A 15,244-nucleotide genomic window follows, 5' to 3' on the forward strand; every position below is an offset into this window, starting at 1 on the left:
CGGAACTCGGATACCCAGGAGGAGGCACCTAAGCCAAAGGCTCGGCCCGGAACCAGCTGACGGTGCTGGAACCAGGTGGTGGACCCCAAGGCCCACAGGAGAGGAGAGAACAGCTAGGCCGCGAGGCAGCCGCAGTTACCGAACCCCAACAGTCCTACAGGGGGAGCTGGGCCTACTGGCACTACAGAACCAGCCTTGACTACCAGTTCACGCAGCCCACATAGGAAGCTCCTAAACTGGAGGCACCCTGGAGTTGGCTAACCCGACCGCACCACGACGGGGCAAGCATAGGCGTCTCAGTGAGCTTGACACAACCCGGAAACAGCTGACGGTGCTGAAACCAGGCTTGGCACGAGGGAGTACCTGTGACAAGAACACTGCCGAGAACCAGCTGGCGGTGCTGGAACCCAGATGCGTTGCCCCAGTGTGCAAGAGCCAATGGCACGACCGAGGACCAGCTGACGGTGCTGGAACCCGGTTACTAAGCTGTAGGTGCCCGCGCTTAAAAGCACTACCAAGGACCGCCTGACGTTGGCGGAACTCGGATACCCAGGAGGAGGCACCTAAGCCAAAGGCTCGGCCTGGAACCAGCTGACGGTGCTGGAACCAGGTGGTGGACCCCAAGGCCCACAGGAGAGGAGAGAACAGCTAGGCCGCGAGGCACCCGCAGTTACCGAACCCCAACAGTCCTACAGGGGGAGCTGGGCCTACTGGCACTACAGAACCAGCCTTGACTACCAGTTCACGCAGCCCACAAAGGAAGCTCCTAAACTGGAAGCACCCTGGAGTTGGCTAACCCGACCGCACCACGACGGGGCAAGCATAGGCGTCTCAGTGAGCTTGACACAACCCGGAAACAGCTGACGGTGCTTAAACCAGGCTTGGCACGAGGGAGTACCTGTGACAAGAACACTGCCGAGAACCAGCTGGCGGTGCTGGAACCCAGATGCGTTGCCCCAGTGTGCAAGAGCCAATGGCACGACCGAGGACCAGCTGGCGGTGCTGGAACCCGGTTACTAAGCTGTAGGTGCCCGCGCTTAAAAGCACTACCAAGGACCGCCTGACGTTGGCGGAACTCGGATACCCAGGAGGAGGCACCTAAGCCAAAGGCTCGGCCTGGAACCAGCTGACGGTGCTGGAACCAGGTGGTGGACCCCAAGGCCCACAGGAGAGGAGAGAACAGCTAGGCCGCGAGGCAGCCGCAGTTACCGAACCCCAACAGTCCTACAGGGGGAGCTGGGCCTACTGGCACTACAGAACCAGCCTTGACTACCAGTTCACGCAGCCCACATAGGAAGCTCCTAAACTGGAGGCACCCTGGAGTTGGCTAACCCGACCGCACCACGACGGGGCAAGCATAGGCGTCTCAGTGAGCTTGACACAACCCGGAAACAGCTGGCGGTGCTGAAACCAGGCTTGGCACAAGGGAGTACCTGTGTCAAGAACACTGCCGAGAACCAGCTGGCGGTGCTGGAACCCAGATGCGTTGCCCCAGTGTGCAAGAGCCAATGGCACGACCGAGGACCAGCTGGCGGTGCTGGAACCCGGTTACTAAGCTGTAGGTGCCCGCGCTTAAAAGCACTACCAAGGACCGCCTGACGTTGGCGGAACTCGGATACCCAGGAGGAGGCACCTAAGCCAAAGGCTCGGCCCGGAACCAGCTGACGGTGCTGGAACCAGGTGGTGGACCCCAAGGCCCACAGGAGAGGAGAGAACAGCTAGGCCGCGAGGCAGCCGCAGTTACCGAACCCCAACAGTCCTACAGGGGGAGCTGGGCCTACTGGCACTACAGAACCAGCCTTGACTACCAGTTCACGCAGCCCACATAGGAAGCTCCTAAACTGGAGGCACCCTGGAGTTGGCTAACCCGACCGCACCACGACGGGGCAAGCATAGGCGTCTCAGTGAGCTTGACACAACCCGGAAACAGCTGACGGTGCTGAAACCAGGCTTGGCACGAGGGAGTACCTGTGACAAGAACACTGCCGAGAACCAGCTGGCGGTGCTGGAAGCCAGATGCGTTGCCTATTAAAGATTGTCTTCCTAGAGCCCCAACTAGCGGTGTTGGAGCTAAGGGTAAGCAGGGGGAGCAGAGTGTAGGCCGAAGCCTGCACTGGAGGCAGCTTTGTGTCTGCGTTGCGTTTGCAGGACACTTTGCCGGCTACACAGTGGGGGAACAGCTGGCGTTGCTGAACCCCACTAACACAATGGCGTGTGTTTTTCTCTGTGCAGCTAGCACTTGCGGTCAAAAACTAGCGATGTTAGAGCCCGTGTTGAAGCAGGAGGAGGAGTAGAGGAGCAGAGTGTAGGCCGAAGCCTATTTGAACCAATTTCAAAGGAAACCTTTAACCCCCCCCTCAGGTGTTACAAAGTACAAGAGACACACCTTGTGCAGTATTAATGCTGCACAAGTGAAAGGTTGCTCTATTAATTTGTCTACTTGCACACGCTGAATGAAAGACGTACACAATTTAGCCCATTCTACAGTCAAACTGTAGTGGATGCGTGACTTGGCTTTTTAAGGAGACGAAGCACAGGTGTCCCAAATAACGCCTTGGTGCTTGGCGCAGCTTCCTGAGCGTTGTTATTTGCTGTACAGGAGTCTGCGCTCTTGTGTTATCCCTTGGCAATGCCCTGTTAGAGCTGCCCGTCTTATGACCTCATTTCATGTTGGCCGGTGCGGTTAACGATGGCCATAAATCCCAGACCCACAGTGCCTTTTCATAAAGTCACACTGCGGTGCTGTGATTCGTGGCCTTGAGCAGTAAATATTTTGGCCGCTCACACACGTCCTTACACCTGCTTCAGACTGGGCGGCCTCTGCTGATCCCTTCTCGCATGCCGCGGCCATGAGGCTGCACAGTCTGAAGAAGGCGGAAGGAGATGAGTTAAGACAGGTGAAGATATGCACTGCTCGTGCCCATCAATCACACCCTCGCAGTCAAAATAAGACAACGAGGAGCATTGTTTCAGGCAGGGCGGACGCACAGGCGCAACAAGCCAACCAATGATGTCAGAAGACGGGAAGCGCTACCAAGGGGGGTGCTGCGTATCATTAGAAAGGAAAGTCACACCTCAGGGACAGTGGAATGGTCTCAATGAGACACATTTTGTACGTTTTGAGTTCCACGTGTGCAAGGAGAAAAAGTCAGCCACCTTGTACAAATGCAGCAGTACTGCTGTACAAGGTGGCTGTTATACATAGAAACACCTGGGGGGGTGGGGGGCAGGCTCCCTTCAATTTCAGTTCATGTGCCTGCGTGGCGTTTGCAGGACACGTTGCCAGCTACACAGCAGGGGAACAGCTGGCGGTGCTGAACCCCACTAACACATTGGCTGGTGTTTTTCTCTGTGCAGCTAGCATGTCCGGGCAGAAACTGGCGTTGTTTGAGCCCAGGGTCAGCAGGAGGAGGAGAGGAGCAAAGTGTAGGCCGAAGCCTGCACTGGTGTCAGCTTTTGTTCAGTTGTGCCAGCGTGGCTTGTGCTGGACACGATGCCGACTACACAGCAGGGGAACAGCTGGCGGTGCTGAACCCCACTAACACATTGACTGGTGTTTTTCTCTGTGCAGCTAGCATGTCCGGGCAGAAACTGGCGGTGTTTGAGCCCGGGGTCAGCAGGAGGAGGAGAGGAGCAGAGTGTAGGCCGAAGCCTGCACTGGTGGCAGCTTTTGGTCGGTTGTGCCAGCGTGGCTTGTGCTGGACACGATGCCAACTACACAGCAGGGGAACAGCTGGCGGTGCTGAACCCCACGAACACATTGACTGGTGTTTTTCTCTGTGCAGCTAGCAGTTCCGGGCAGAAACTAGCGGTGTTTGAGCCCAGGGTCAGCAGGAGGAGTAGAGGAGCAGAGTGTAGGCCGAAGCCTAGTTGAACCAATTTCAAAGGTTACCTTTAACCCCCCCCCCTCAGGTGTTGCAAGGTACAAGAGCCACACCTTGAACAGCATTAATGATGCACAAGTCAAAGGTTGCTCTATTTAATTTTGCTCCTTGCACATGCTGAATTAAACACGTACACTATTTAGCCCATTATACTGTCAAACAGTAGTGGAGGCGTGACTAGTCTACTAGTCTTTTTAAGGAGACGCAGCACAGGTGTACAAATTTACACCTAGGTGCTGTGCGCAGATTCCTTACCGTTGTTATTTGCAGTACAGGAAACTGCGCTCTTGTGTTATCCCTTGGCAATACCCTGTTAGTGCAGGCCGTCTCATGACCTCATTTCATGTTGGCCGGTGCGGTTAACGATGGCCATAAATCCCAGACCCACAGTGGCTTTTCCTAAAGTCACACTGCGGTGCTGGGATTCGTGGCCTTGTGCAGTAAATATGTTCGCCGCTCACACATGTCCTTACACCTGCTTCAGACTGGGCGGCCTCAGCTGATCCCTTATCGCATGCCGCGGCCATGAGGCCGCACAGTCAGAAGAAGGCGGAAGGAGGGGAGTGAAGACAGGGGAACATATGCACTGCTCGTGCCCATCAATCACACCCTCGCAGTCAAAATATATGAGACAACGGGGGGCGTTGTGTCGGGCAGGGGGGACGCACAGGCACAGCCAGCCAACCAATGATGTCAGGAGACGGGCAGCGCTAACAATGGGGGTGCTGCGTGTCATTAAAAAGGAAAGTCACACCTCAGGGACATTGTAATGGTCTGTAATGAGACACATTTTGTACTTGTTGAGTTCCACGTGTGCAAGGAGAAAAAGTCAGCCACCTTGTACAAATGCAGCAGTACTGCTGTACAAGGTGGCTGTTATACATAGAAACACCTGGGGGGGTGGGGGGCAGGCTCCCTTCAATTTCAGTTCATGTGCCTGCGTGGCGTTTGCAGGACACGTTGCCAGCTACACAGCAGGGGAACAGCTGGCGGTGCTGAACCCCACTAACACATTGGCTGGTGTTTTTCTCTGTGCAGCTAGCATGTCCGGGCAGAAACTGGCGTTGTTTGAACCCAGGGTCAGCAGGAGGAGGAGAGGAGCAAAGTGTAGGCCGAAGCCTGCACTGGTGGCAGCTTTTGGTCAGTTGTGCCAGCGTGGCTTGTGCTGGACACGATGCCGACTACACAGCAGGGGAACAGCTGGCGGTGCTGAACCCCACTAACACATTGGCTGGTGTTTTTCTCTGTGCAGCTAGCATGTCCGGGCAGAAACTGGCGTTGTTTGAGCCCAGGGTCAGCAGGAGGAGGAGAGGAGCAAAGTGTAGGCCGAAGCCTGCACTGGTGGCAGCTTTTGGTCAGTTGTGCCAGCGTGGCTTGTGCTGGACACGATGCCGACTACACAGCAGGGGAACAGCTGGCGGTGCTGAACCCCACTAACACATTGGCTGGTGTTTTTCTCTGTGCAGCTAGCATGTCCGGGCAGAAACTGGCGTTGTTTGAGCCCAGGGTCAGCAGGAGGAGTAGAGGAGCAGAGTGTAGGCCGAAGCCTAGTTGAACCAATTTCAAAGGTTACCTTTCACCCCCCCTCAGGTGTTGCAAGGTACAAGAGCCACACCTTGAACAGCATTAATGATGCACAAGTCAAAGGTTGCTCTATTTAATTTTGCTCCTTGCACACGCTGACTAAAACACGTACACTATTTAGCCCATTATACTGTCAAACAGTAGTGGAGGCGTGACTACTAGTCTTTTTAAGGAGATGCAGCACAGGTGTCAAAATTTACACCTAGCTGCTGTGCACAGATTCCTGAGCGTTGTTATTTGCTGTACAGGAGTCTGCGCTATTGGGATCCCTTGGCCATGCGCTGTGAGCGCTTCCTGTCTTCTGACCTCATTTAATGTCGGCCGTTACGGCTAGCGATGGACATGAATCCCAGACCCACAGTGTGTTTTCAAAAAATCACACTGCGTGGATGGGATTCGTGGCCTTGTTCAGTAAATATGTTTGACGCTCACACATGTCCTTACACCTGCTTCAGACTGGGCGGCCTCATCTGATCCCTTATCGCCTGCCGCGGCCATGAGGACACCCAGTCTGAAGAAGGCGGAAGGAGATGAGTGAACACAAGCAAACATATGCACTGCACATGCCCATCAATCACACCCTCGCTGTTCAAAAAAATAAGACACCGAGGGGCGTTGTTTCGAGCAGGGCAGTCGCACAGGCGCAGCCAGCTAACCAATGATGTCAAAAGACGGGCAGCGCTAACAAGGGTGGTGCTGCATATCATTAGAAAGGAAAGTCACACCTCAGGGACAGTGGAATGGTCTCAATGAGACACATTTTGTACGTGTTGAGTTCCACGTGGGCAAGGAGAAAAAGTCAGCCACCTTGTACAAATGCAGCAGTACTGCTGTACAAGGTGGCTGTTTTACATAGAAACACCTGGGGGTGGGGGGCAGGCTCCCTTCAATTTCAGTTCATGTGCCTGCGTGGCGTTTGCAGGTCACGTTGCAAGCTACACAGCAGGGGAACAGCTGGCGGTGCTGAACCCCACTGACACATTGACTGGTGTTTTTCTCTGTGCAGCTCGCATGTCCGGGCAAAAACTGGCGGTGTTAGAGCCCAGGGTCAGCAGGAGGAGGAGAGGAGCAATGTGTAGGCCGAAGCCTGCACTGGTGGCAGCTTTTGGTCAGTTGTGCCAGCGTGGCTTGTGCTGGACACGATGCCGGCTACACAGCGGGGGAACAGCTGGCGGTGCTGAACCCCACTAACACATTGGCTGGTGTTTTTCTCTGTGCAGCTAGCACTTCCGGGCAGAAACTGGCGGTGTTTGAGCCCAGGGTCAGCAGGAGGAGAGGAGCAGAGTGTAGGCCGAAGCCTGCACTGGTGGCAGCTTTTGGTCAGTTGTGCCAGCGTGGCTTGTGCTGGACACGATGCCGACTACACAGCAGGGGAACAGCTGGCGGTGCTGAACCTCACTAACACATTGACTGGTGTTTTTCTCTGTGCAGCTAGCAGTTCCGGGCAAAAACTAGCGGTGTTTGAGCCCAGGGCAGCAGTAGAGGAGCAGAGTGTAGGCCGAAGCCTAGTTGAACCAATTTCAAAGGTTACCTTTAACCCCCTCAGGTGTTGCAAGGTACAAGAGCCACACCTTGTGCAGCATTAATGCTGCACAAGTAAAAGGTTGCTCTATTTGTTTTGCTCCTTGCACACGCTGACTAAAACACGTACACTATTTAGCCCATTATACTGTCAAACAGTTGTGGAGGCGTGACTTGTCTTTTTAAGGAGACGCAGCACAGGTGTCAAAATTTGCACCTAGGTACTGGGCGCAGATTCCTGAGCGTTGTTATTTGCTGTACAGGAGTCTGCGCTATTGTGATCCCTTGGCCATGCGCTGTGAGCGCTTCCTGTCTTCTGACCTCATTTCATTTCGGCCGTTGCGGTTAACGATGGACATGAATCCCAGACCCACAGTGTGTTTTCAAAAAATCACACTGCGTGGCTGTGATTCGTGGCCTTGTGCAGTAAATAGGTTTGCCGCTTACACATGTCCTTACACCTGCTCCAGACTGGGCGGCCTCAGCTGATCCCTTATCGCCTACCACGGCCAGGAGGCCGCACAGTCTGAAGAAGGCGGAAGGAGATGAGTTAAGACAGGCGAACATATGCACTGCTCGTGCCCATAAACCACACCCTCGCTGACAAAATAAATATGACAACGAGGGGCGTTGTTTCTAGCAGGGCGGATGCACAGGCGCAGCCAACTAACCATGATGACAAAAGACGGGAAACGCTACCAAGGGGGGTGCTGCGTATCATTAGAAAGGAAAGTCACACCTCAGGGACAGTGGAATGGTCTCAATGAGACACATTTTGTACGTGTTGAGTTCCACGTGGGCAAGGAGAAAAAGTCAGCCACCTTGTACAAATGCAGCAGTACTGCTGTACAAGGTGGCTGTTTTACATAGAAACACCTGGGGGTGGGGGGCAGGCTCCCTTCAATTTCAGTTCATGTGCCTGCGTGGCGTTTGCAGGTCACGTTGCCGGCTACACAGCAGGGGAACAGCTGGCGTTGCTGAACCCCACTAACACATTGGCTGGTGTTTTTCTCTGTGCAGCTAGCACTTCCGGGCAAAAACTAGCGGTGTTTGAGCCCATGGTCAGCAGGAGGAGGAGAGGAGCAGAGTGTAGGCCGAAGCCTGCACTGGTGGCAGCTTTTGTTCTGTTGTGCCAGCGTGGCTTGTGCTGGACACGTTGCCGACTACACAGCAGGGGAACAGCTGGCGGTGCTGAACCCCACTGACACATCACCTAGTGTTTTTTCTGTGTAGACAACACTTCCAGGTGGCAACTGACAGTGTTGAAACCCAGGGAATCAAAGAGGAGCAGAGTGTAGGCCGAAGCCTGCAGTGGAGCAAGTTGAAAGGGAACCTTTAACCCCCCCCCAGGCATTTGTTGCTGAAAGAGCCATCTTGTACAGCAGTAATACTGCACATGGAAAATGGTGGCTCCGAAAATTATGCTCCTTGCAAACGCTGAAGTACACACTCATATAATGTGTCCCCTCACACCGTCAAACCATCCCGGAAGTGGGACTTTCCTTTGTAATGTGACACAGCACAGTCGTCATTCCAACCCCCTTGGTGCCGGGCGCCACCTCCTCAACGTTGTTTGGTTCTGTCACGGAGCCCGCGCTGTAATGTTATCCCTTGGCCATGCACAGTTAGCGGTGCCCGTCTTCTGACATCATGTAGGTGTCAGGCTGGCAGTGCCTGTGCGTCCAAGCTGCCCAAGATCCAACCTTGCAGTGTCATCTAATGTAGTCCCACTGCGGGCCAGGGATCCATGGGCATGCGCAGTGCATATCATCGCCTCTCACTCACCTCCTTCCTGCTTCTTCAGACTGTGCGGCGTCACGGCCGTGGCATGCTATTAGGGATCAGCTGACGCCGCCTAGTCTGAAGAAGCGTGAAGAAGGGGAGTGAGAGGCTAGTATATGCACTGCGCATGGCCATGGATACCAGGCCCACTGTGGGATCACATTAGACGACACTGCGAGGTGTGATTTCGGGCAGCGTGGACGCACAGGCGCAGCCAGGACGACAACAAATGATGTCAGAGGACGGGCAGCGCAAACTGTGCATGGCCAAGGGATAACATAACAGCGCAGGGTCCATGACGGAATCAAACAACACTAAGGAGGCAGCGCACGGTGCCAAGGGGGTAGCAATGACGGCTGTGCTGCGTCACATTACAAAGGAAAGTCCCACCTCCGGGACGGTTGGACGGTGTGAGGGGACACATTACATGAGTGTGTAGTTCAGCGTTTGCAAGGAGCATAATTTCAAGAGCGACCTTTCCCTTGTGCAGTATTAGTGCTGCACATGGTGACTCTTTCAGTAACAAACGCCATGGGGGGGGGGGACAGGTCCCCTTACATTTTAGTTGTGCCAGCGTGGCGGTCGCATGACACGTTGCTGGATACACAGCTGGGGATCAGCTGACGTTACTGAACCCCAATAACAGAGGAGCGACTGTTGACTGTGCACACAGCACTTCCAGGCACCAACTGGCGGTGTTAGAGCCCAGGGACAGCAGGAGGAGCAGATTGGAGGTATTGCCGCACACACAGCTGGGGATCAGCTGACGTTACTGAACCCCAATAACAGAGGAGCGACTGTTGACTGTGCACACAGCACTTCCAGGCACCAACTGGCGGTGTTAGAGCCCAGGGACAGCAGGAGGAGCAGATTGGAGGTATTGCCGCACACACAGCTGGGGATCAGCTGACGTTACTGAACCCCAATAACAGAGGAGCGACTGTTGACTGTGCACACAGCACTTCCAGGCACCAACTGGCGGTGTTAGAGCCCAGGGACAGCAGGAGGAGCAGAGGAACAGAGTGTAGGCCGAAGCCTGATTGGAGCAAGTTGAAAGGAAACCTTTAACCCCCCCCCCAAGACGTTTGTAGCTGAAAGAGCCATCTTGTGCAGCACTAAGGATGCAAAAGGAAAAGGTTGCTCTTTTAATTATGCTCCTTGCAAACACCGAAGTAAACACTAAAAATGTGTCCCTTTATACCGTTAAACCGTTCCGGAGGTGCGAATTTCCTTCGTAATGGGACACAGCACAGCTGTCATTCCTATCCCCTTGATGCCGTGCGCTGCCTCCTCAGCGTTGTTTTAAGCTGTCACGGAGCCTGCGCTGTTCTGTTAGCCCTTGGCCATGCCCAATTAGCGCTGCCTGTCTTCTGACATAATTTGGTGTCAGGCTGTCAGTGCCTGTGCGTCCACGCTGCTCCAGATCCCACCTCGCAGTCTCGTCTAACGTAATCCCACTGCGGGCCTTGGAACCATGGGCATGCACAGTGCATAACCTCGACTCTCACTCCCCTCCTTCCCTCTTCTTCAGACTGTGCGGTGTCACGGCCGTGGCATGCTAGGGATCAGCTGACGGCGCACAGTCTAAAGAAGGCGGAGGGAAATGAGCTAGAGCCCGAGGGGAAGATATGCACTGCGCATGCCCATGGATCCCAGGCCCGCAGTGTGACTCAATCAGAAGACACTGCGAGGCGGGATCTCGGGCAGCGCGGCCGCACAGGCGCAGCCAGCCTGACACCAAATTATGTCAGAAGACAGGCAGCACAAATAGGGCATGCCCAAGGGATAACAGAACAGCGCAGGCTCCGTGACAGCTTAAAACAATGCTGAGGAGGCAGCGCATGGCACCAAGGGGGTAGGAATGACGGCTGTGCTGCGTCACATTACGAAGGAAAGTCCCAGCTCCGGGACGGTATAACGGTATCAGTGAACACATTTTATAAGTGTTAAGTTCTGCGTGTGCAAAGAGCTAAAAAGAAAGAGCTACCTTTTCCTTGTGCAGCATTACTGCTGCACAAGATGGCTCTTTCAGTAACAAACGACGGGGGGGGGGGGGGGGGCGGGACAGGTTCCCTTACATTTAGGTTGTTGTGCCAGCGTGGCGGTCGCAGGACACATTGCCGGCTACACAGCTGGGGATCAGCTGACGTTACTGAAACCCAATAACACTGGGTCGTATGTTTTTACTGTGCAGCCTGCACTTCTGAGCCGCAACTGGCGGTGTTGGAGCCCAGGAATAGCAGTTCAGGTGGTAGAAAGATGAACACAGCAGGAGACCTGGATGACACCCAATTACTTAATCAGGCAGAGGAGTGGCAAATTCCTGCGAGATCCAGGCCTGGTTCATTTTCAGGAAAGTAAGCCGGTCAACGTTATCGGAGGATAGTCGCATGCGACGGTCTGTTAGTACACCACCTGCGGCACTAAAGACACGTTCCGATAAGACACTAGCCGCAGGGCAAGCCAGCACCTCCAATGCATACTGGCTTAGCTCTGGCCATGTATCCAGCTTAGAGACCCAAAACTTGAACGGGGAAGAGCCGTCTGGGAGTACAGTAAGAGGGCAAGCCATGTAGTCTGTCACCATCTGACGGAACCGTTGCCTCTTGCTGACTGGAGCCACCGGTGATGGTGTAGACATTTGGGGCGGGCACACAAAAGTGTGCCAGAGTTGTGCCATACTGGGCTTGCCTTGGGGAGAGGCACTGCTTCTGCTCCCTCTTTGGGCAGAGCCTCCCCCACTGCCTCGACGCACTGAGCTGCTTTGTAAAGCACTAGCAGCACTCCTCTCAGTTGGACAGGAGAAGATGATGGAATTCACCAGTGTGTCGTGGTACTCCCGCAATTTACGCTCCCGGGTCAACGCAGGGATGAGGTTTTGGACGTTGTCCCGGTAGCGAGGATCGAGGAGGGTGAACACCCAATAATCAGGCATGTTGAGAATGTGGTCGATGCGGCGGTCGTTTCTCAGGCACTGCAGCATGAAATCCACCATGTGCTGCAGAGTGCCAACTGGCCCAGAAACGCTGTCCCCTGCTTGAGACATGATCTCTGCCCGCTCGTCATCACCCCACCCTCGCTGTACACACTGACCACTGGACAATTGTGTCGCTCCCTCCTCTGGACGGAGCTCTTCCTCCTCCATTGACTCCTCCTCATCCTCCTCACAAATTGGCCCCTGCGTACCCCTTTGTGAGGAACCACGTGGCGCTGACTCTCCAGAAGCTGATGGAAAAGGTGACTCCTCATCCTCCACCTCTTCCACCACATCATCCCTTAACCCTTGCAAAGTTTGCTGAAGCAGGCAGATAAGGGGGACAGTCATGCTGACTAGTGCATCATCTGCACTTGCCATCCGCGTGGAATAATCAAAAGGACGCAAAACCTGGCAGACGTCCTTCATAGTGGCCCACTCTGTGGTTGTGAAGTCTGATCGGCGCTGACTGCGACTTCTTTGCGCCTGATGCAGCTGGTACTCCATAACTGCTTGCTGCTGCTCACACAACCGCTCCAACATATGTAACGTGGAATTCCACCGGGTAGGTAGGTCACATATGATGCGGTGTTCCGGAAGGCGGAATCGGCGCTGCAGAGCAGCAATGCGGGATCTGGCCAAGCTGGAACGCCGCAAGTGAGCACACTCTAGGCGGACCTTGTGCAGCAGGGCATCAAGATCCGGATAGTCCCTCAGAAAACTCTGCACAACCAAATTGAGCACATGTGCCAGACATGGGATGTGAGTGAGGTTGCCAAGGGCCAAAGCTGCCACCAGATTTCGGCCATTGTCACACACTACCATGCCTGGCTGGAGATTCGCTGGCAGTAACCACACATCGCTCTCCTGCTTGATGGCATTCCAGAGCTCCTGCGCTGTGTGGCTTCGATGCCCCAATGAAACTAGTTTCAAGACGGCCTGCTGACGTTTGGCCACGGCTGTGCTCATGTCGGTCATAGGTAAACGTTCACGGGTCCATGTGGAGGTGGACTGTGACGGATCCTGCAGAGAGGAATCAGAGGAACTGGTGTAAGAGGAGGAGTCGATGCGTACAGACTGGATTCCTGCAATCCTTGGAGTGGGCAGGACACGTCCTGCGCCACTCGCACGATCTGTACCTGGCTCAACAACATTAACCCAATGGGCAGTGAGGGAAACATATCGCCCCTGTCCATGCTGACTGGTCCACGCATCGGTGGTGAGGTGGACCTTGCTACTGACGGCGTTCAGTAGCGCATGTTTTATGTTTGCCTCAACATGCCTGTGCAGGGCAGGGACAGCCTGCCTGCTGAAGTAAAAGCGGCTGGGCACCTTGTACTGTGGGACTGCCAATGCCATCAAGTCACGGAAGCTGTCAGTCTCCACCAGCCTGAACGAGAGCATTTCCAGGGACAACAGTTTGGCAATGCCTGCATTCAGAGCCTGTGCTCGGGGGTGGTTGGCCGAGAATGCCCGCCTTTTCTCCCATGCCTGGACTACCGATGGCTGTAGAGTAGACTGGGAGTGTGAGGATGACTGGGAAGGTGGTGCTGTGGGTGGAATTACACTAGGTCTCTGGACAACAGTGGAGGAAGAGGCAACACGAGATGAAGAGGTGGTAGCTGCCGCTGTTGGTTGGCCTACGTCTTCACTGTGTTTCTGTAACTCCACCGCGTGCCTGTTCCGCACATGTTTCCACATATTTGTGGTATTGAGGTTGCTGACACTTTTACCTCTTTTTACTTTCTGATGACACAGCTTGCATTTGACAAAACAAATGTCATCTGCAACTGTGTCAAAAAAGGACCAGGCACTGCAAGTCTTGGGAGCGCCCTTTTTGGCTTTGGAAAGAGACAGGCTCCTAACGGGTGCCAAAGTGGAGGCTACAGGCTCCGCAGTCTTCCCCCTCCCTCTCCCTCTTTGGCCCGTAAGGGGAAGCTCTTCCTCAGAGCTGCTCCCACCACCTTTCTGTTCCTCACGGCACGATGGGTCAAGGACCTCATCATCTCCACTACCCTCTGCCACCAACTGCTCCTCCTGGGTAGTCTCGGCAGCACAGTACGCATCAGAAAGCGGCACCTGAGTTTCATCATCAGATGCGTACTGCGCTGTGGTCACCGGAGGCACTGGCCCACCTGCCTCTTCAGAGTCAGAGAGATAAAGCTTTTGGGCATCACTGCACACTGCCTCTTCTTCCATTTCTCCAATGCTGCTTGGCTGGCCCCCTGTTTCCAAGCCAAGAGATTCAGAGAACAGAAGTAGAGACGGCTCCTGTCCTGGGCTCTCTGACTGCCTGGCCAATTTGGCAGGTGGTGAAGAGACAGATGGCTGCTCTCCAGTGCTCTATGCCTGAGAGGATGTGGCACTAACTGAAGTCGATTCCGAGGCGTTAGCTGCCATCCACCCGACAACGGCTTCAATTTGGTCTTCACGTAGCAGCGGTGCACGGCGCTCTCCGACAAAGCTGCGCATGAAGGACTGTTCCCTGCTGAAACTGAGTGACGACGAGTCACCGGCGCCCGCAGCAGGCACAGAATCACCACGTCCTCTCCCTGCTCCTCTCCCTGCTCCGCGCCCACGCCCACGTGCCTTACTCCCTGCCCTCTTCATCTTGGTTGACAGATAAAGATAAGCAGAAAAGTACTAAGGCCTTAGTGTGCTTATTCCTGAAATGCTCCTCCTAACAGGTGTAAGAAACACTAATGTTGTAAATTGTGGACTAAACTTTATTATTTTTCAAATGTGGCCTACACAAGTGTTAAGTTGTGTTTGGTGAACTTAACTTTTTTTTTGGTGCAGATCGGGCTACAGAGCTAGTTTAAATCACACGGAGACCGTGTAGACAGCCGTAAACGGCGCTGCAAGGCCAAAAAACCCTCCTCTCGGTTATCCTATATAGTGTTTTTCCACTATTTAGCTGGATACGAGTGGAAAGACACTAATAGGAATTTTTTTTTTCAAATTTTAAACTGGCTGCACTATTTGAAAAAAAGGAAATTGTTTTTCAAGGTATGAGGCAGTAACGCACCCTGAGCTGAATCCAACCGGCTATGGCTGCACAGACTACAGGGCGAGCTGCGCTCACACAGAGACCGTGCAGACAGCCGTAAACGGCGCTGCAAGGCCAACAAACCCTCCTCTAGGTTATCCTATATAGTGTTTTTCCACTATTTAGCTGGATACGAGTGGAAAGACACTAATAGGAATTTTTTTTTTCAAATTTTAAACAGGCTGCACTATTTGAAAAAAAGTAAAATTTTTCTCAAGGTATGAGGCAGTAACGAACCCTGAGCTGAATCCAACCGGCTATGGCTGCACACAGACTACAGGGCGAGCTGGGCTCACACGGAGACCGCGCAGACAGCCGTAAACGGCGCTGCAAGGCCAAAAAAACCTCCTCTAGGTTATCCTATATAGTGTTTTTCCACTATTTAGCTGGATACGAGTGGAAAGACACTAATAGGAATTTTTTTTTTCAAATTTTAAACTGGCTGCACTA

The sequence above is a fragment of the Ranitomeya imitator genome, unplaced genomic scaffold (assembly GCF_032444005.1).
Source record: "Ranitomeya imitator isolate aRanImi1 unplaced genomic scaffold, aRanImi1.pri SCAFFOLD_3, whole genome shotgun sequence".
Lineage (NCBI taxonomy): Eukaryota > Metazoa > Chordata > Amphibia > Anura > Dendrobatidae > Ranitomeya > Ranitomeya imitator.